This window comes from Marmota monax, unplaced genomic scaffold (genome assembly GCF_021218885.2).
Source record: "Marmota monax isolate L192 unplaced genomic scaffold, Marmota_monax_Labrador192_F-V1.1 WCK01_AAM20220418_F8-fsc00438, whole genome shotgun sequence".
NCBI lineage: Eukaryota > Metazoa > Chordata > Mammalia > Rodentia > Sciuridae > Marmota > Marmota monax.
In genome coordinates, this window is record NW_026693919.1 from 384,281 (window position 1) to 405,144 (window position 20,864).

A 20,864-nucleotide genomic window follows, 5' to 3' on the forward strand; every position below is an offset into this window, starting at 1 on the left:
TGTTGACATAACCATTAGATATGTTATGCGCAAGATCTATCATGTCACTTTCCCCAGTAGATCTACTAAATCTACTCAGTGAATATAAGGAAATCATTACCCTTGCTATATCCCATAATACCGGGAAGGTTCTATCAGAGACTGGGAAATGATTTTGTATCTGTTTAAGTACTTTTAAATACTTAGGGGAAAATGCGTGATCCCTTTACACATTTGAACAATATTAAGAAACCTAATAGAGTTGTTAAGAAGAAAAGCATTTCAATGTATAAGCATAGAATTAATACAGTGATGTCAAATACCTGATGGGAGAGGGAAAAATGACTTCAGCTCACTAGGGAAAGGAAGTTGGGCATTTGCCAGATAAATCAGATAATATGTGTCACTCTGTGTCTATAATATGCCTCTTTTTAAGACTGTTTTTCTTCTTTTGAGGTGGGAGGGTGGGCACAAGGGATTAGCAATGCCAAATCGAATATCTCGGGTAGCAAACAGTAGGAACTTGCAGGAGGGAGCTGAGCCTGGGACTGCCTGGAAAGGATACAAGATCATGAGGTTAGCAAATTTCCGGAAGGGATCAGCAGCACAGTGAGGTCAGCCTGACCACCAAGCTGCTGCCAGCTTCTCTAACATGACTGGATTTGTAGACAGGCCAGGCCTAGACATTTATTCTGCAGTATTTCAGGATGGTGGAGAGGGAGTGAAGTCCAAATGGGAGTGCCAAAGAGCCCCGAACCAAGCAGGAGAGAGACATGGGTTAAATGAACTTCCTGGGATTTAAATCAAATGGAAAGGAACAGACTGGAGGTGGGACACTCTAACATTTCCCCACCCCCCATGGTTACAATAGTGCCACTGTTATAACCTGAGTATGGTTTAGCCAGAATCCACCCCTCTCCTGGCTGAGTATAAGGGATTTACAGTTAGTAGGTGTGCAGTGATGACACTCAGAGAAGTAAGGCTTGGTAAGAAGTCCTCTGAGTCACTGGGGCTGCCACCAGGTCAGGACAGAAAGACTGATTCTAGCAGACCTTAAGTTAGTAAGCTCTTAGCAGGAAGTTCAGACACACCAACGTGGCCTTCTTTGTGAGATTCAAAAAAAGACTCTCCTGTTGGAGTTGGATCAGACATGGTCTGCAGCAGTACTTCTCAGATTTTAATATGTGCACAAATCATCTGGAGTTCCTTTTGAGATGTAAAGCAGTGGTTCTGCAGCTCTGAGGTGGGCCGGAGGGCTGGCATTGTTGAAACCAAAGTACCCTAACCAACATGCTAAAATCTAGAATATTCTCAGGAAAGATTTTTGAGCCAAAGAGAAGTCAAGGCAATTAGCACACTAGTTTTTCCTTGAGCCTGAGTGTGGCCAGGTTTGGATTAAATCATGAATTTTAACAAGTTAAGGATTGGTGCTAAGGATAACAAATTGTGCCCAGGTGCTTGTATTTCTTCAGCATTTGCTCTCCTGGGGATTAATTTGTAAATATAGCAATAGAGCAGGTTTATGTCTACATTTGTTTCATTCAGAAAAGAGTTTAAACAATTTTTTTTATTTAAAAAAAATTGATGTATAGGAACTTTCAGTAAATATATTTACTGGGTGAAAAACAAGTGAAAATCCATTGTATTTTTTGAATTTCATACTAATAGAAAAAAACTTCAGTTCACATTGAAATGCCACAATCAAAATAATCATTTGTACACGATGGCGGCTAACGGGAACATTCCCTTGCTAGAAATGCAGCCTTGCTGATGTCTTGGGTCTACTCAAGTTGACTTTCTTGGACTTGGTGAATTTTTGAAACACATAAACCTGTACACATATACACGAATATGCGTTTCATATAGAAGTTAACTTCACAGGGGCACTGCCAGCCAGCAGTGATGATAGTAATCTTTCAAAGGTGTCTGAACCCTAAATCATAAAGAAGCAAGTTATTGGTACTGGACATGAGGTATCATATAGTAATTGGTGGTTGTCAGAGGGACCTAAACAACATCTGCCCAGCTGGAATTCAACATCTGCACAGTTGGAATTTATTCTCAGCTGATTATACTGGTGCTGAGTGCTAGGTGATTATAAGGGGTGAACTTCCTTGCTTCCTATAATAGCTTCTCACTCTCTCTTGCAGCAGACACCCACAAGATATTTTTCAGTGCACTGATACAAATGTTATTTTTGAGCTACTATGATATAGTGGTAAGGGAATGTAATTCCTTCTCATTGATATGTTATAATATGTAGGAATTTTCAAATCAGAAGGAACTATTCCACAGCCAATTGAAACTGAGTCTATGATTAGGCTTCTTAGTCATTTATCTACAATGCTTAGGGTATTAATTGTTCCAGACAGCAGTGTGTGTGTGTGTAATGTGTTTGAATTAAGAGACTCTGGGAAGTAGGGCCTAAAACTGCTTCGCTTAGCAACTTCCACTAAAGATATTAAGATGAGATTCTAATCCTAATTTATAACAGCTCAGATTCATACAAAGTTAACTGGATTTTACGACTAATGTTATACTACTTGTAGCATGAGTGAAAGTTTAAACAAAGTCAAAATAGCAATATCAGAGCAATGCAGGACAGACAATACCCTGAAAAAAAAAATCTGCACTTTGGATTCAGAGGAAGGAAGAATAGTTTGCTACGGCAGACCCAAATCACTGTTCAAGTTGACCAAATAAGTAAACAAAGGGTTGGTATCCTGTATGGGTGTTGGAAAAAAGCCAGCAACCTTGCTCCCCAGGTTCAGGGCAACGAACAGGAAACAGGAAGAGAAGCGAGATGCAAAGGACTTCTGTGTTCTCTGTTGGAGATCCTGGATCTATTTGCTCCTTGTCACCCACAAGGCCATCTAGAAACGAATGTGTCCTTACACTGTGGTGCTGATCTTGGTCATTGTCCACTATACAACTGTGAGGACCCTTCTTGGGGGATCCAGAGGGGAAACCAGCTCCTCTTTGCTGTTAGATGCAGAGCTTAAGAGCTGTCAGTTGTCACGTTTCCCTCCATGTGAAAGAACTGGTCTGCAGTGAGACAGGGGGATGAAGAGAGTCTGAACCGCCTTCACTGGTCTGCCCGGCCTCCTTCCCCTCCAGTTCACATACTCCAGTGTCTCCCTGTTCTCTCAGGAAAGTCCCACCTTGTCTATGTATCTTAGTCGACTCCCTTCCTTCAACCTCTCTTCTTCCCAGCGTCCTCACTCTTTTCCACATTCCAGACACACTGGATTAATCCTGCACCCCAAATACCTGTTCTAGCCCTTTCCCAGGCCTTCCCACAGAGGGAGGTTCTGTGTGGGAACCTCTGTATGCTTCTTCTCCTGGGAGAGCTTCTTCCCAAACTTACTTGATTAACTTCTATTCAACATTTAGACCTAAGTTTACATGTTATTGCCTTGGACCTCAATGACCAGGCTACATGTCCCTCCTGGGTACTCCTGTAGCCACCAGAACTTCCCACTGTAGGTAGCTTTCATAATGCATAGTAACAGTTTGTTTATCCTACTATACTGTGAATTTCTTGAGGCCAGGCTTATCTGGTTTATCCTTTTAATTCCAAATTCCAGGGTCAAATAATAAGTGGAAACTAGCTATTATTACTTTCTCAAAATACAAAAAGTGGGACCCCTTTGATGTTAAGGCTTCAATTTCATCTTTTATGAAATTTACAATTTCCATATTTCTAAATACTCAGGCCCAAGAAATTAAATTGTATAATCAAGATGTAAAATGGGGGATATGTGAATGAAACTCCTATCAAGCTTCCAAGTCTCACCAAAGGATGACTTGGCCATTAGTAGGAGGAAAATCAAGAAAAGGAAAAGAAGCAATGAAGAAATCAGTTTAATCTACTTGGAAGGGAATATTAAAATGTATTCTGCTCTCTCTCCCATCTCAAACACTAAGTAGAAGTCATTATTATTTTGTAAAAGTCTATTATACATTATTCACCATACATCCTCAAAATAGAAATGTCGTTTAAAACCTTTTATGGACAATAGGATAGTAGCGGGAAATCAGGGTCAGGACACTGAGATCTAGAAGCAACACTCTATTAGCTGTGCCACAGCCCAGAGGGAGAATTCCCAAAGTCTGAGCCCTGAGCAAAGGCATTTTTCTTTTACACATAAGCAAGTTTTGGTTATAGTAAGGCAAGGGAGTTGGTGCAATTCTATTGGAGGGTACATTCTACAGTCCTTATATGGGTACCATCTTCTCAACAACCTAGGGACTCTTAGCTCACACAGCTTAGGAACTTTTACTACACTAGGCCTAGAGGGGGATTGTCTGTTTCTGTTGCTTCGTCTCCTACTTCTGCTACTGCAGTTATCTGTAAGGTACCTAAGCCACTGCAAGACTCTATAGTTAACTGTCAGTAAGCAGAGCTGCTGTGTGTCAGCTTGCAAAACCACAGCCTGTCAGCTCTTAAACTGCTCAAGTTCCCATTGTGCTCTACCACAGGATCACTTTCATGCCAACAAAAACTCATAATAGTCACAAAATAGACAGGCTTGGTGTCCACCCAGGGTGGAGATGATCACTATTGTCCAAGACATTGTCATGAGTTTTTAGTTTATATGGGAGCCTGGAGCAGAGGTTATCAAGAGACACAAAAAAACAAAAACAAAAACAAAAAAAAAACCATGCATCTAACTCAATTAATCCCAGAATATCATTCTTTCAAAAGTTCCCTGATATTAGAATTACAATCTAGATGGATAAGAAATTCCCCTAAATAAGCTCTCACATATGCCCAGGACCAGTCCACAATTTGAGACCAGTCCCAACCCAGACCTGCAGTCTTCTATTCCAACTCCATCAGTGTGTGAGGGAGAAGAGGTTCTGGAAGCTCCATACTACTAAGTGACATGCTTGGGGCCAAAGCACTGACAGCAGCTGCCCATTTATCTCCACAGATCATGCTTCACATTCCTGTTAAATGAAAGGTCCAAGTCCAGGGCCTTCCCCTAGCCATTACCAACTCAATCTATCCATGCACTATTCCCCATTCTGAGACCAAACTCCACCCCCTCTCTCTCCACACCCTTCCAGGCCTTTCCTGAATTCAGGAAAACCCCACTATATCTCTATTCATTTTGCTGGCTTGCTCTTCAGTTCTTGGCCCTCTCTGAAAGAGTCTCCCCCAGGGACTCTGCAAACGCTGCCTCCTCTGGTAGCCAATCCAAATGAAGGCTATGACCCCCTTCACTATGGATGAGGGGGAAGTGATGACCTCTCTCTTGATCTCGTTGTTTCCAGATCATGGTCCACTGTATTGTCTGGTTTCTTAGCAGCCAACAACAGAAACAAGGGGCAGTGTCTACTTTTAATTCAGGGGAACCTCTTAGAAGTTATTCCGTCTTGAAGAGGATGAATATTGCTATCGAGCATGGGAGCAAAGTATAAGAAGAGGTTCATTGCATGTAACAGGGAAGACACTCCAATGTCCACTCCTCTGGTTCCCAGACTTCGGGCTCTGGAAGAAACAGCACTGCTGTTTTGAGTGGCCACATTTCTTAGCTTATGTTTACTGAAATGACTAAGAGACCCCTTGCAGTCTGACACTATTCTACCCTCCAACCAGTCACACCTGGGCTCCTGACTCCCACCCTCCACCCTACCCCAGCAAAGTTCTTTTCCCCCATCGCAATGAACAGCTCCCCAAGCCCGAAACTCTGGGCTCATTCATAGCATCTCCCTCTGCCTTAGTTCCCTTGCAATACCAGGAACAACCAAGTTATAGCTCCAACCAGTCACAAATCCTCTCCCTCTTACCTCTGCTGCCACCTAACCCAAGCCGTCATCACTCTTCCCAGCATTAGCCCCCTTTTTAATCTCACTATTTCCACCCTTTTGTTATTTGTTTTCATATCCAATTTATTTATCCCCATGCAGTTAAAGAAATCACTTGGCAAAGATGAATTGGGTCATGTTACTTTAATGATTAAAACTCTTCCAACACTCCCCATTGCATTTTGAATAAAATACAAATTCCAACAAGATCCCGTAGGATCTGGGCCTTTTTCCATCTCTTCCATTGCATCTCTTGCAGTATCCTCACTGCCCAAAGCCTTCATCTGCAATGACCTTCATTCAGCTCCAAGATCAGAGGAAATAAGTTCTTTCTGACCTCAAGTTTTCATCTGCTTGAGTCTGGCTACTCGGGCACCATGATCCACTCCTTCAGGTCTTATTCAGCTTTATGCACCTTAGAGAAGAGCAAAGTGCTGCACTAATATTTTCTTTTACTCTACCCTTCTTTTTTCCCTTTAGAGGAATCTACACAGTTTTAAATTATATGTATTTTTTTTATTGTTTTCGATTGCTATCTTCACATTTCAGCGAAAGTTTCACGTTAGTGGCCCTGTTTGTTTTAACATGAAACTTTCACTCAGATGTAAAGATAGCAAACAAAACCAATCTGAGCCAAGCACAGAATAAAAGTTTGATGACTCTTTATTAAATCAACAAAATTTTAATGATTGAATTAGCACTTATTAGATGTATATTGTGCATTCAAAATGTTGAAATCCATTCCAGAAATACTTATTGAACATCTACTATGTGCTAAATAGTGCCAAGTACTTTACCATGTACTGAAGATGCACAAAAGTCTCATCAGAGTCCCTGCCTTCAAAGGGTTTACTGTCTCATACAGAAGTACTAGCAAATGGTATTATAAATCTTTTCAAAGAGAAATATCAGACTGACTTTTATAGAGACCAGAAGAGTAGCCAACTCTCCTCAGGGACTTGGAAAAGGCTTCTCAAAGCAGTGACGTCCAAGCTTCCAGGCAGGGCATGATTTATAGGGCCCAGTAAAAAATGAAAATATAAGGCCTTTATTTAAAAATTACTAAGAATTTCAAGATGATGACAGCAGACAATTAAACCCAGCATGAGACCTTTCTGAGCCTCAGGTTTTATGTGACTGCAAAGGTCACTTGTCCTTGAAGCTGGTGGGGCTGTCTGGGTCCCTAGGACATGGTAAAGAGTGTGGATATACAGGTGTTAGGCAACCTAGAATTTTAGTGTGAAAATGAGTCTCATTTTCCAGAGAGGTAACAGATTAACTTCTCATTTTAGAGTTACATTTCTAAGGCTGAGTGAGGTGAAATTCCTAATATTAAAAAAAAAAATGTCAGCAACATTAGGATATTAGATCCATGCTTCCACCAAGGGCAAAATATTTCTCAAGAAAAAACCCAACTGGTTGTCTTTCTTGCTTCTTATTGTGCGTATTAAGCAAGTTGGAGGAGAAACAAAACAATCCTGAAGCTGCATGAATGTTCTCTGCTGGGGCCATCCAGATAGGCAAGCACGTGCTATGGCCACCTTCACTATGAATGTCTTCTGTACCAGGATTCAGCTTGGCAGAATTTGCTCCAACCAAATTGTTACCAGCATTTGCATGGGCTTACCTCCTCTCCACCCTCCCTTTCATTGATCCTCTCTGACCTTCACCAAAAACAATCAGGAGATTGGGGGCTGAGGCTTTTCAGGGGTTCTTTGTAGTGGACCTCAGGCACCTGTAGGTTGGTGGCAGATACCTCTGTGGTTCAAGAAGCTTCGAATACACCCAATCACCCTACAGAGACAGCATCTTACAGTTCATACTCCTGGGTGAACCCTGTGCTGCAGTCTGAGTATTTCTCCTCTCCAAAACTCACGTTGAAACAATTATTTTTTTAAAATTTTTTATTTGTTTTAATTAGTTACACATGATAGTAGAATGCACTTATATACTTTGATGTATCAGATGTATCATATATAGATGGGATATAATTTCTCATTTTTCTGAGTATACATATTGTAGAATCACATTGGTCATACACTCACATATATACAGTAATAATGTCTGTTTCATTCTATTATCTTTCTTATCCCTACATCCCCTGCCTACTCCTCCTTTTACTTCCCTCTACCTAATCTAAGGTAACACTATTCTTTTTTTTTTTTTTGCATTACAATTTTTAATACACATCTATACCACAATTTTTGTATCCCTGTTTGTATATAAAGTATGCAGCACCCAATTCAAGTCTTCATACATGTACTTTGTATAATGATGTCCATCACATTCCACCATCCTTGGTAATCCCCTGTCCCCTCCCTTTTCCTCCCACCCCTCTTCCCTATCTAGAATTCATCTATTCCTCCCATGTTCTTCCTCCCTATCCCATTATGAGTCAACCTCCTTATATCAGAGAAAACATTCAGTATTTGTTTTTTTGGGATTGGCTGACTTCACTTAGCATTATCTTCTCCAACGCCATTCATTTACCTGCAAATGCCATGATTTTGTTCTTTTTTAATGCTGAGTAAAATTCCATTCTGTATAAATGCCACATTTTTTTAGTCCATTCATCCACTGAAGGACATCTAGGTTGGCTCCACAGTTAAGCTATTGTGAATTGTGCTACTATAAACATTGATGTGGCTGTGTCCCTGGAGTATGCTGTTTTTAAGTCCTTTGGGTATAGTCCGAGGAGAGGAATAGCTGGGTCCAAAAATCAGTTTTCAAAAAAAAAAAAAAAAAAAAAAAAACAACTCCATACTGTTTCCAAATTGGGTGCACCAATTTGCAGTCCCACCAGCAGTGTATAAGTTTACCATTTTTCCCACATCCTCACCTACACTTATTATTGTTCGTCTTCATAATAGATGCCATTCTGACTGGAGTGAGATGATATCTTAGAGTGGTTTTGATTTGCATTTCTCTGATTGCTAGAGATGATGAGCATTTTTTTCATATATTTGTTGATTGATTGATGTCACCTGTTGATAGTATTTGGAGATGAAACTCTTAGGAGATAATAAAAATTAGATAAGATGATGAGGGTGGGACCTCCTTGATTGCATTAGTGGCTTTATAAGAAGAAAAGGAGAGCCAAGTTAGCGAGTTTGCTTTCCACCATTGCTGATCAAACTCACCAGACACTCAACCGATGCTCTTAGACTTCTCAACCTCCAGAACCATGAGCTAAATATACCTCTATTCTTTATAAATGACCCAGTCTGTAGTACCTAGTTATAGCAAAAGAAAAATGAAGACAACCTGTCTGTAGAAAGAGCACCAGTCTATCTCCTTAGAAGCCTTTCCTGGGACCTATGGACATGCCCTGTTTGGGTCAATAAGACCAGTCAGTCAAGTCAGTTAGAAAGGCAGGACAAGAGCTGACTCGAGGCTGCTGAGCAATTCAGATCACCCCTTCCTCTTAGAAAACAACATAAAACTCTCGAAGGAAAAGCAGCTGTCAGCATGGTTGTTGTGACTCTGAGCCGATGCATATTTGTGCCTGGGGCCCTCAGGATTCTTTGGGGAGTCACAACGGAGAAGTACACCTGTGGCTTTGATTTGATTTAATGGAGATACAAGGGTTTTATGCTCCAGGCATGTCTGGGTATGTGTTTAACGTTACTATCACACCCAAAAGTGAGTGCCAGGAAGAAAAGTTCACTTTTTCCCATGTCTTGCAGCTTTTTTGCTTTCAGATCACTCTCAACCCTCTGCCTAGATATTTGCGAGGGAAAGCCAGCACCTACTGTCGTTGTTGGTACCCAGTAAAAACAGATGCTTGGTTCACTGATGAATGAATGAACCAATAAATGAATTAGCTGATTCAGTGCTGCTGGGCTGGGCACAACACCAGATGGAAATGGAGGAAGGTGTCATCTGTCAAAAGCAAGTTAGTTTGCTCTTGGGTAAGACCGTATTGACGATGAGAAAGCTCAACTCTTCCACAAGCGCTAACTAGATTGTTCCCATATTTGCATAGTAATATACTTATGTAGTCGATTATATAGGGTATACATTTAAAAGGAATGCTTTCATTAACGTATTTCTCTATTTTATTATTAATGATATAATGTGTAAAATGCCTTGGGATTCACTAGGATGAAAGCAAGCAATATAAATATAAGATATTATTATGCTTCTTATAATTACAGCCTGTATATACAGCAGTTCATTATAAACTCCCATCAGACAAAGTACCCCGTCATGCTGCTCTGACAAAGGGCCATTGTTTAAAGGGTTCAACAGGGCCACTGGATGCCATTTTAAAAGGATTTGGGTTGGCTCACTGTTTATAGGAACACTTTGATGTGAATCAGGTGCCTCAAATTCCATTGGCTGATTCCTGCACATTGCTTAACAAGGACTAAGGATAAAAATTGGCCTTTTCTAAATTTCTCATGAATATGTTTACTGTATCTCCTGAGACAGCAAGTACACACAGCACAAGAAAGTTCTTTGTCTTTCCTACAAGGAGCCTGAGTTATTTCAAAGGTGGGGAAGAGGGTTTGGAAGATGGGCGTGGGGGCAGTTGTTCCTTTGTATTTCTTAGTTCTATGAACCCCACTCTTGCATTGACTCTTAAAATGCATCTTAAATGAGGCCAATATGTCCCCCAAAGGGGCAAAAATTGGTTCTTGGGTGCAGTGTGTCAGTCAGCTTTCTATCAGTAGCACAATTACCTGAGATAAACAATGTATAAAGAGAAAAAGGTTGATTTTTGGCTCAGTTTTGGAGATTCCAGTCCATGAATGGTTGACCCTTTGCTTTGGGCCTGTGGCAAGGCAGCATATCATGGTGAGAGGGTGTTGCTGAGCAGAGTTCCTCACCTATGGCCAGAAAACAGAAGAGAAGAAGAGGAAAATGCAGGGCCACACAAGAGTACACCCTAGTGACGTAAAGACCTCCCAGTAAGTCCTTCCTCCTAATGGCTCCCTACTTCCCAACAGCACCATGTGGAAGACCAAGGCTTTAACACATAGGCCTTTGGGCCACAGTCACCATCCAAAATATAGCAGGAAGAAAAAAAAAATCTCTTTTTTAACGTATAAAGCACAGATACACATATAGTATGGCATAGAATAACTCTTCACGTCTGTGTGCATTAAAATGTCATTTGGGAGGGCAATTAGGAAAGCAATATGTCAGACAACGTTTCTTAGAAGAGACATGCTTGAGAAGCACTGCACTTGCTTTCTCTAAGAGAATCATTAATGGACAATCCTTCGTCCTCCAGAGTCTGGCCCCATCACCTACCAGGATCTCCCTGCCCTCCTCCACGATGCTGTTCTCCTTGTCTTCACTCAAGCAAAAAAGCACCACCTGCTTGTACCTCTTCACTGCCTCTGGTGACAAAGACTTGCACACCTTCATGTCATTGAACACTTGAGGACGTCATCAGAGAAGCCGCACCAGAGGCCGTGTTTCCTGAAGATGGCCAGGAAAACCAGCCCAGAGGAGAGCAGCCACAGCTCCCACCAGGATCCCACTGACCCAAATTCCTTTTCTTATACCTAATTTTAACAGGGGCAGAAGAGAGAGGAAGGGGGGTAGGACTGAGGGAATGTGTAAAAAGGGAAGTTTGACTCAACTCAAAGTGGATCAAGGACCTGGGCATTAGACCAGACACACTGCACCTACTAGAAGGAAAAGCAGACCCAACTCTCCATCACATTGGCTTAGGAACCCAATTCCTCAACAAGACTCCTAAAGCACAAGAAGTAAAATCAAGGGTCAGAAAAACGGGATTGTGTCAAACCAAAAAGCTTCTTCACAGCAAAGGAAATAATCAAGAACATGAAGACAGAACTTACAGAATGGGAGAAAATCTTTGCCACCTGTGCCTCAGAGCATTAATCCCCAGGATATATAAAGAACTAAAAAAAATTAACACTAATAATAATAATAATAATAATAATCCAATAACAGACACCTCACAGAAGAAAAAATATGATGAGTCAACAATACATGAAAAAATGTTCAGCATCTCTAGCAATTAGAGAAATGCAAATTAAAACTCCACTGAAATTTCATCTCACTCCAGTCAGAATGGCAATTATCCTCTGGTGTCCTGTCCTGAGGGCCTTGGAAAACATGGGATAGTTTGAGACTGTGAGGGATGTGAAGGGCTTCTGAGGCACTGAAGGATAGGGTGTTGGGGTGAGCTCTAGTCAGTGCCCAGGACAGCTTGCAGTGAGATAAGGAGGATTTTTAAAACAATGTGGAAAGGAGGAAATCCAGAGGGGGAACTGGCCCCTTATCTCCAGTCCTTAGGAGAGGGTCTAAACAGAGTGACCTTGGTTTAAAGTAAAGGAATGTACTCATAAAACATCTGAGAAGATCCAGTGCAATGGGCGTGCAACCTATCTGAGATTCCCCCAGCGCACAGGTGTGCTGCAGCCCTCTACTGCATCCCAGCCAGCCACCAGCCAGGAGTGAACAATAAAATGTCCAAAACATAAAAAAAAAAAAAATACAAGTAACAATAAATGTTGGTGAGGATGTGGGGAAATAGATACACTCATACATTGCTGGTGGGACTGCAAATTAGTGCAACCACTCTGGAAAGCAGTGTGGAGATTCCTCAGAATCTGGAATGGAATGGAACCACCATTTGACCCAGTTATCCCATTTCTTAGTATATACCCAAAGGAGTTAAAATCAGAATACTACAGTGACACGGCCACATCAATGTTTGTAGTAGCTCCACAATAACAAAGCTGTGGAACCAAAGTAGGTGCCCTTCAACAGATGAATGGATAAAGAAAATGTGGTATATATACACAATGGAATATTACTCAGCCACAAAGAAGAATGAAATTATAGCAATTTCCAGTAATTGGATGGAACTGGAGACTATCATGCTAAATGAAATAAGACAGTCTCTAAAAAAACAAAGGTCAAATGTTCAATCTGATATGTGGATGCTAACGCACCATAGGAAGGGAAAAATAGAAGTTCACTGGATTAAACAGAGGGGAATGAAGGGAAGGGGAATGGGATTAGGAAAGATAGTAGAATGACTTGGACATAGGGAAAGGGAATGGGATTAGAAAAGACAGCAGAATGAATACATGATAAATCAAATTGCACATCTATATAACCACAAGAATGGGATCCTAATTAGATAAGTTATATTCCATGCATGTACAATATGTCAAAATATACTCTACTGTCATGTATACCTAAAAAGAACAAATTTTAAAAAGGGAGGTTTGAAAATAAGAATGCAACAGTTATTGAGCTCAGCCTATAAACACAATGATCAAGATATATGTTCATCTTCTTTTGGGGGGAGGGGTACAATATTTATTTTCTAAAACTGTACTTTTAATATTTTATTATTCTGAGATATTAGTATGTGTGTAAGCGGGTGAGTCAGAGTCAATTCAGGATTCCCTCCATTTCCTGGAATGGGGCATGAGTTCCCTAGCAGTTGGGTGGTGCCAGGGTATGGGAGATGATGGGCCATGCCACGGCACACCATCAGTCATCAATAGCTGTCAGCTCCTGCTGACTCACCCCTGCCATGTCCTTCAGGTTTGCTCTGTCTCCATGTTGGGACCTCAGTGATGCTCTCTGTCCCATCTGTCCAAGTTTATCACATTCTTTTGGTCTTGCCATTTCTCGAGCCTTCTATGGAGGAGAGGTCTCCCCTACCTCCCGTACCACAGCAAACCTATCTGGGGTTTCTGTCTCACCCTGCCCGTCGCTGCTTAGGTTGACAGAGTCAGACACAGTGGCTACAGTAGCACTCAAATTCCCATCACTTCTGCCCCAGCATTCCTCCTCCTCCCTGTAGCCCACAGGCAGTTTTCCGACTGAGAGCTCCAGCCACACACTTCCCTCCAAATTCATTGCTTAGCCACCTCTGTCCTTTCTGGCTCCCAGGAGGCCTTGGCTGTTGCGAATCAAAAACCCCTGAATTGATTCTGGGATTCTCTGCTCTATTGTGTCAGGCCTTCACTGAGGCAATGCCTGCAGGATGGCCAAGCTGACAACAGGGACAGATAGAGGGAAAGAAGGAAATGTTGAGAGGGCGAAAATCAGTTAATATTTCAAAATGTTCTACTATATTTAAAAAATAAAGGCACATTTTTGCAAGTTGAAGGTTGACCCTCTATCCAGCACCGATTCTCATTCTAGACGATATTCAGAGAAATGCCTAACATTTTGTCACATCAGTATTTCCTTCATAATGCCAACCTAGTGGAAGCAAGGTTCCTTTTTGCTCCAATGCACTACTGGAATGTCTCATGTGTCAGCAAAAGATATCAGAAAATTATGGGCTTAGCAACTGGGCATCAAAAATTCATGCATGGAACTAACACACAGCAATATTATTTTATTTTGATTTTATATTTTTGTAGCCCTGGAGATTGCACCCAGGACCTTGTATGTGCCAGGCAAGTGCTCTACCATGAAGCTGCACCCCAGTCCAACAATGTAAATGCCTATGATTATTTAGGTACAAAATAATTGCTGTTGAAATAATTTATTTCCATTGGGATGTGAAAAAGCTTACTTTCGATGCTGCTTTGAAGTCAAAATATGTTGAAAAATTGACAGCCTTTCTCATGGCTCAGATGTGAAGTATGCTGATCATTCTGCTACAAAGGAAGTTGCTGAGGCAGTGTGTGTGAAATGACTGAGAAATGGTAATCTGTAAAGGCAGCAGACACAAAACCAAAGGTTGCATCAGCTGAGCTATTCTGTCTTGGATTTACTGTGCATGCAGGAGCATTTGCCATTATTAGTGTCTAAAGACAAAATTACAACCAATTGAGCTATGAATCTAATTGGCTGTCACTTGCTTTTAATTGGGGGAATCCCCGGAACCAGAATCAGTCCAGAGAACCCACAGCCTGAAATGCCATCAGATGATATTTATGGCTAGAAAACAGAAATGAGGTATAGACAATGGAAGCGAGGTACAGAGACAGCTCTATTGCTGACAGCTCAGCATTTGTCTCACTTGAATGTGGCTTGAACAGTTGGCCACCTGTGATTGACTGGCACTCAGCTGCTGTGATTGGCTCACACTCAGCTATTTGTAACAAGAACACACTCCCTAGTTAGGCTTTCAGTTAGTGTACGTCAAAAATTAGTTGCAGTTCATCACATTATGACTTCAGTATGGAGGCCTTCCTGGGCCAAACTTAATTTAACCTCAGGTATGTTTATAATCAAGGAATAAATATGATGTTCACATAGGATGCTCTCAATCATTTGGTAAACTTTTTTCTAAGAAAGATCAAAGTTCAGGTAGAAAAACAATAGCCTTGTTTTTATGTTTTCTACAATCTGTTTTTCTACAATAGCCTGTTTTTTCAATCCACATGTGATCCTTAGAAGGAGCCCGATACATGTTCCAACAAGTCATCTTATTCCTCCCTTTGGAAACTTTGAGGGGGACTGGCAGGAGCAATAGATGATAAGAGAGATGATCGGTGCATTTAAAGAGAAGTAAACATTTCTCTTCGATGGCCACATTATGAATCAGCAAAACTTTTCTGGTAGTGTTCCTTACCTGCTCACTCCTGAATCCCGTACTCCTAATAAAATGCAGATGTGTTCTGATTCTTTGTTACCATCTTAGAGCTTTTCTGATTATCAAACAGAAAACAAAACAAAACAAAAATCCCTGAAACAACAATAACAACCATTCACAAAGAGACAACAAAAAGCCTATTTACCTGACAACCAAGTGATTTTCAAAGTTTGGTTTTCAAAATATTTTTGCTAAGCCCACGGTTCTTCACCACTAAGATGCAACGACAGTGCTGTGCTTAGAAATGCTGCCAAAAACAAGTATGTCATCCCAAGTTACAAAGAAAACAAAGACACCAGAGAATCCTCACCAAGTTTTAACATGTGGAAGCAGATCCTTGGAGACTAAATCAAGGGGAACCAAGCAACACGACAGCCCGTTTCCACTTGACAAACCAGCCCTGGGAACCCAGATAAGGACTTAGCTTCATAAATACTACAAATCCATTTTCCGTTTTCCTGAAAGTCTTGGCAACCATTCAAAGTCAATTCATGAGGCAGACAGGAGGCCTGTTTCTGGCCAAAGTCTGTGACAGCAGAGGCTCTTTCTCTAGGCAATATTAACAATGAGGATCTTCTTTCTGGGTGGCGACTGAGGTTTCCCATGGTACCCGTTGCAGGTAAAATGACTCCTAGAAGCTAGCTTTAAGACAATGCCGTTCAGTAAGCACATGCAGCATTTAATGAGTGCTTATTCTGTACTGAGTGCTAGCCTAGGCATTTTACAAGCTGATCTCCTTATATTTTCCATAACCCCATGAGATGGGACTACTACTGGCCCCATTTTATGGATGAAGTAAATGAGACCCAGAGAGGTTACACAATTATGTCTACAGTTCTAGACATAAATAAATGGGGTAGCCATATTTGACTCCACAGTCTATGCCCTTCACCATGAAAGCACATTGCAGCTATTTTTATAGGGACCATCGTTAACGTCCTATCTGTGTATTTTGTAAGGTAGCTCAACTAAGTAGGAGAAGTGAAGTTACTAGGACACTATCTGGTAATTATTACTCATTCCTCGTTGCTAGACTGAATGTGACACACGGATACTTAATAAATGAAAAGTAAATGTGACATATTTTTAGAACATCTTTAAATACTTCTAAATTATCACTGAAAAATTAATGTTAAAATTTGAGAGGTGGGGTGGGCAAGGTAACGCAGTTGTCAGACTTCTGCTTGGAGAACACAACAATCTCATCAAAGTATAGTTTTCAGAGTTAAACAACACTACTTTCATACAACTATAAAGTGAGTTTATGCCAAAGACTTCATTCAATTCATTTACTAATGAGTGAACTGGTAAGATGTTAAACTGGGTCCAAAGGGCGTTTGGAAAGCTACATGAACGATTTAATAAATTTCTGGGTTAGATATAAAGCTGGTAAATGTCCAATTCAATTTAAACTGTAACCTTTGGGGTTATCTGTTCTGCCAGAGAGAAATTATTTGACTTTCTCCTGAGCAAAAAATTTACAGGTTGATCTCTCTCCCTATAAAGATGTAAAATAGGACAATAAATAGAAAGTCAAGTCTAACACTGTATTGAAATACAAACAATGAGAAAAATCAACCCACTATTGTCTTTTTGTCTGTTTTTAAATTCGGAGAAGTTTTCTGCCAGTCTTTGCTAGGTGCACCCACTCACAAAACAACAAAAAATTTTTAATCCCCAAAGCAAACAGGAAGCGTAACTTTTGAACTCCTTAATAAAATAGATTCTGTTCTGTAATAATAAGAAAAAAAGAAAGAGAAGAAAAGAAAGAGAGAAAAAAGGTATATATATATATAAAAAATCTTGATCCTCCATTTTTTGCTTTAGCATAAACGATGGTGGGTCTCACTCATTTCATAGGCAAAATAATCCAATTTAAAAATGAGAGAGGTCAAGATTATAAGTTAAAGCCCTTCTAGCACAGTCTATGTTCCTTTAAGTCTCTCAGCTCCCCCTCAAATGCCATTCTTTCCCTTGATCCAATAGGTCTCTGTTTTTACTCATTTAAGAACATGAAATTAAATACGTCCCTGAATTTATCCAGAGTGGTGTAATCTGATAATATTCCAACCTCTGTTTTCCTTGACCTAGTTCTCACTTTTGTTTGTATTGCAGTTTAGGAAGAAACTTGAGGCTCTTCAGTAAGTAATTAAATATTTGCTGGTTCTGAGGGCTAAACTAAACAGACAGGCTCCTGATCTTAATCCTGCACTGGTGCTGGACTTCTCTGAATGTTCCAGAGGTTTTTCGAGGTTGGCATCGCAGGATGCCAATTTCTTATTCCCGGACTCATAACTGTAGTTTATCTACATTGACCTGATCCTTATTCAAACCAATAGGTAAATATAACAGTGTTCCTTTTATTATTTTTTCAAATGAGTGAAATATCAACTCTCCCCTACTAATAATATAAAACAAAAAAACACCTTAGTGTGCATCAAATTCCCATTTTCATATACATTTTTAGCCTATTCTACAATAACAACATCAAATCATCTTCATTGCATGAGGTATCTGTCCTGCCCCAAATTCCATGAGACCCGGAAGCTCAGCTTGGAAAAAAAAATTATTTATCAGCTCAGTTTGTGCTTTGGCAGCTGGAAAACCTAAGTTAACAATATTCCTATCTATGAGCACAGGGTATTTTAACCTTCTTTTATACTGAAATATTTCAAAAAGCTTTACATTGAACATCTGGCACTCTAAAAATGAGAAACAGAGCTTTATCACCATTTAGTCCCTATTAACTTTTTAACACAGAAAATTTCAAACATGCAAACTCAGAGTTAATATTAAAATGTTTACTCCTCAACCACATCCCCAGCCCCAGATTTCTTTTTTTCTTTTTTTTTTTTTGAGCTGACTAGAACTTATTAATTTAATAAGATATTGAGATATAGACATTCTCTTGAACTGAGAATAAGACAGAATGATTTTTATCCTCTTAATGTTCAGTTGGATGTATATTATTGTATCTTTTTAGTTTACCTGCACCCTCTTCATTTTTATTTACTGATTGATATATTTTGTGGTTCTGGGTCTTCTTTGATATAAGGAGAGTAACTAAGAACAGAGTAGGGTCGAAGAGCAGGAGAAGAAGATTAACATTAAACAGGGATGAGAGGTGGGAGGGAAAGGGAGAGAGAAGGGAAAATGCATGGAAATGGAAGGAGACCCTCAGGGTTATACAAAAGTACATACAAGAGGAAGTGAGGGGAAAGGGAAAAAAATAACAAGGGGGAGAAATGAATTACAGTAGATGGGGTAGAGAGAGTAGAGGGGAGGGGAGGGGGGATAGTAGAGGATAGGAAAGGCAGCAGAATACAACAGACACTAGTATGGCAATATGTAAATCAATGGATGTGTAACTGATGTGATTCTGCAATCTGTATATGGGGTAAAAATGGGAGCTCATAACCCACTTGAATCAAATTGTGAAATATGATATATCAAGAACTATGTAATGTTTTGAACAGCCAACAATAAAAAATTTAAAAATAAATAAATAAAAAAAAATAAAAATTAAAAAAAAAAGATACAATAATATAAAAAAAAACAAGACAACAATAACAACAAAAATAAAATAAAATGCTACATTCAGGGCTGGGGATGTAGCTCAGTAGTAGATTGCTTGTGTAGTTATGTACCAGGCCCTAGGTTCAAACCCCAGATTTCTTTTTAAGAAAATCCCAACCTCGTATCTTTTTAGCCTTATTCAGTATGCATTGCTATAAGAATTCTTTAAAAATAAGTAATCATAATATTATCATCACGGATTAACAATAATTTCTTAAGATCATCATGATTCAGTCAACATTTAAATGTCCTTGATTGTTTCAAATAGCAGCTTTTTAAAGTGATTGATGAAACTTGGATTCTAATACGGATCATATATAGAATTATATTCCCTTTCAATCTGTAGGTTTCCCTCCCTCCTCCTTGTCTTTCTCTTCTTGCTCTTGCTCTTTCTCTTTTTTCTTTTTCTTTTCTCCTTGCAGTTTATTGGGTGAAGAGCGTTCCCTCAGTCTGGATTTTGTTGACAGAGTTCCTGTGGTGTCACTTACCATGTGCCTCAGTTTCCTAATTCCTTTTCAATAGGTGCTGAGGACTGGAGATTCTTTTAGCTTCCAAGTTCTATCAGGCTTATGTTTTTGGCAGGATACTTCCTGGAAGAGCTAGTACTTTCATCAGGAGGCATAAAATATCCAACTGTCTCCTTAGGTGTGATGTTAGGAGCCATTGCTTAGATCCACTAATTCCTCGGAAATTTCAGAACAGGAATATTCTAAGTTCATTGGTCCTTCTTCCTGTATAGGCTGTCATGATCAATAGGGAGAAAGTTTTCCTAAGTAACTCTTTGGTTACTGTGTGATACCAAAGAGATACTAAGTTCTTACCCTTCATTACCACTTTTCAAATAATGAGACGCTGGGAGATGAGAGGGTTCTCAGATCACTTTTAAAAGAGGGAATATTTATTTGGTTTTGGTACCACTGTAATCTAAGAGATTTAAATATATTGGAAGTTATTTGGTCTATTGCGGTCAAAAGTTGTCTTAACTTTGACCAGTGGGACCCTCTTCCTGTAGGCTTTTGGGCCATAATTTTTTTCCCTCTTTTTTTTTTTTTTTTTTTTTTTTTTTAGTATTTATTTTTTAGTTGTAGTTGGACACAGTACCTTTACTTTTTTAAATTGATTTATATGTGTGCTGAGGATCGAACCCATGGCCCCGTATGTGCTAGGCAAACACTCTACCACTGAGCCACAACCCCAGCCCCTCCCTCTTTGGTTTTGAGGATTTATTTGCTCTCTGTATGACAAGATACCTTGGGCTCATCTCACATCTCTGACATGGAATGGACCATTTTTCGGAGGAATCTGCTTTATTTTAGTGGAGGCCATAGTCTGGGCTCCAGGAGAAAGTGGTTCCCATTTCCCATGACTGAGGTCCTCCTATGCTTTCAGTGGTGACTAATCTCTCAGGCAGATGCCCTGGTGTCGCTGTCAAAGGGTGCTGCGCAGTTCATGTAGGAGCCGATTGCAGGTTGCAATGTGTTTTTCTCCCTGGGATTGTCATACGTCCTGACATAGAGGAACTGGAAAGGTAGATGCAGAAAATAGCCCTTTTCTGTATGTTTTTCTACCCTGACCTGATGGAGCAGGTGCACTGATTCTAAGCTGAGGCCAGGGAGATGACAGGTGAAGGCCAAAGCTGTAGCCAGTCTATTCAGGGACCCAGGCAGACAGTGGGTCTCAAGGATCATGACTGGCTATGCCTCCCGTCCTCTCCAGTCTCTACATCTCCTTAGAGAGGACCCTGCTTCTTCAGGGATGACTCCCCTCACTCCCACGTCTAACCCCTAAGGGCTAAAGGATCGAAGTTAGAAAAATCCTGCTCTTTCGTTGTTGTTGTTTTGCTTCTGCTCTTCACTATGGAAAGGTGAGACTGTGTGCCTTTGCTCTGGAAGAAAGAGCCAAGTCCCCAGATTGAGAACTGGAGTTCGGGTTGACTTTTGCC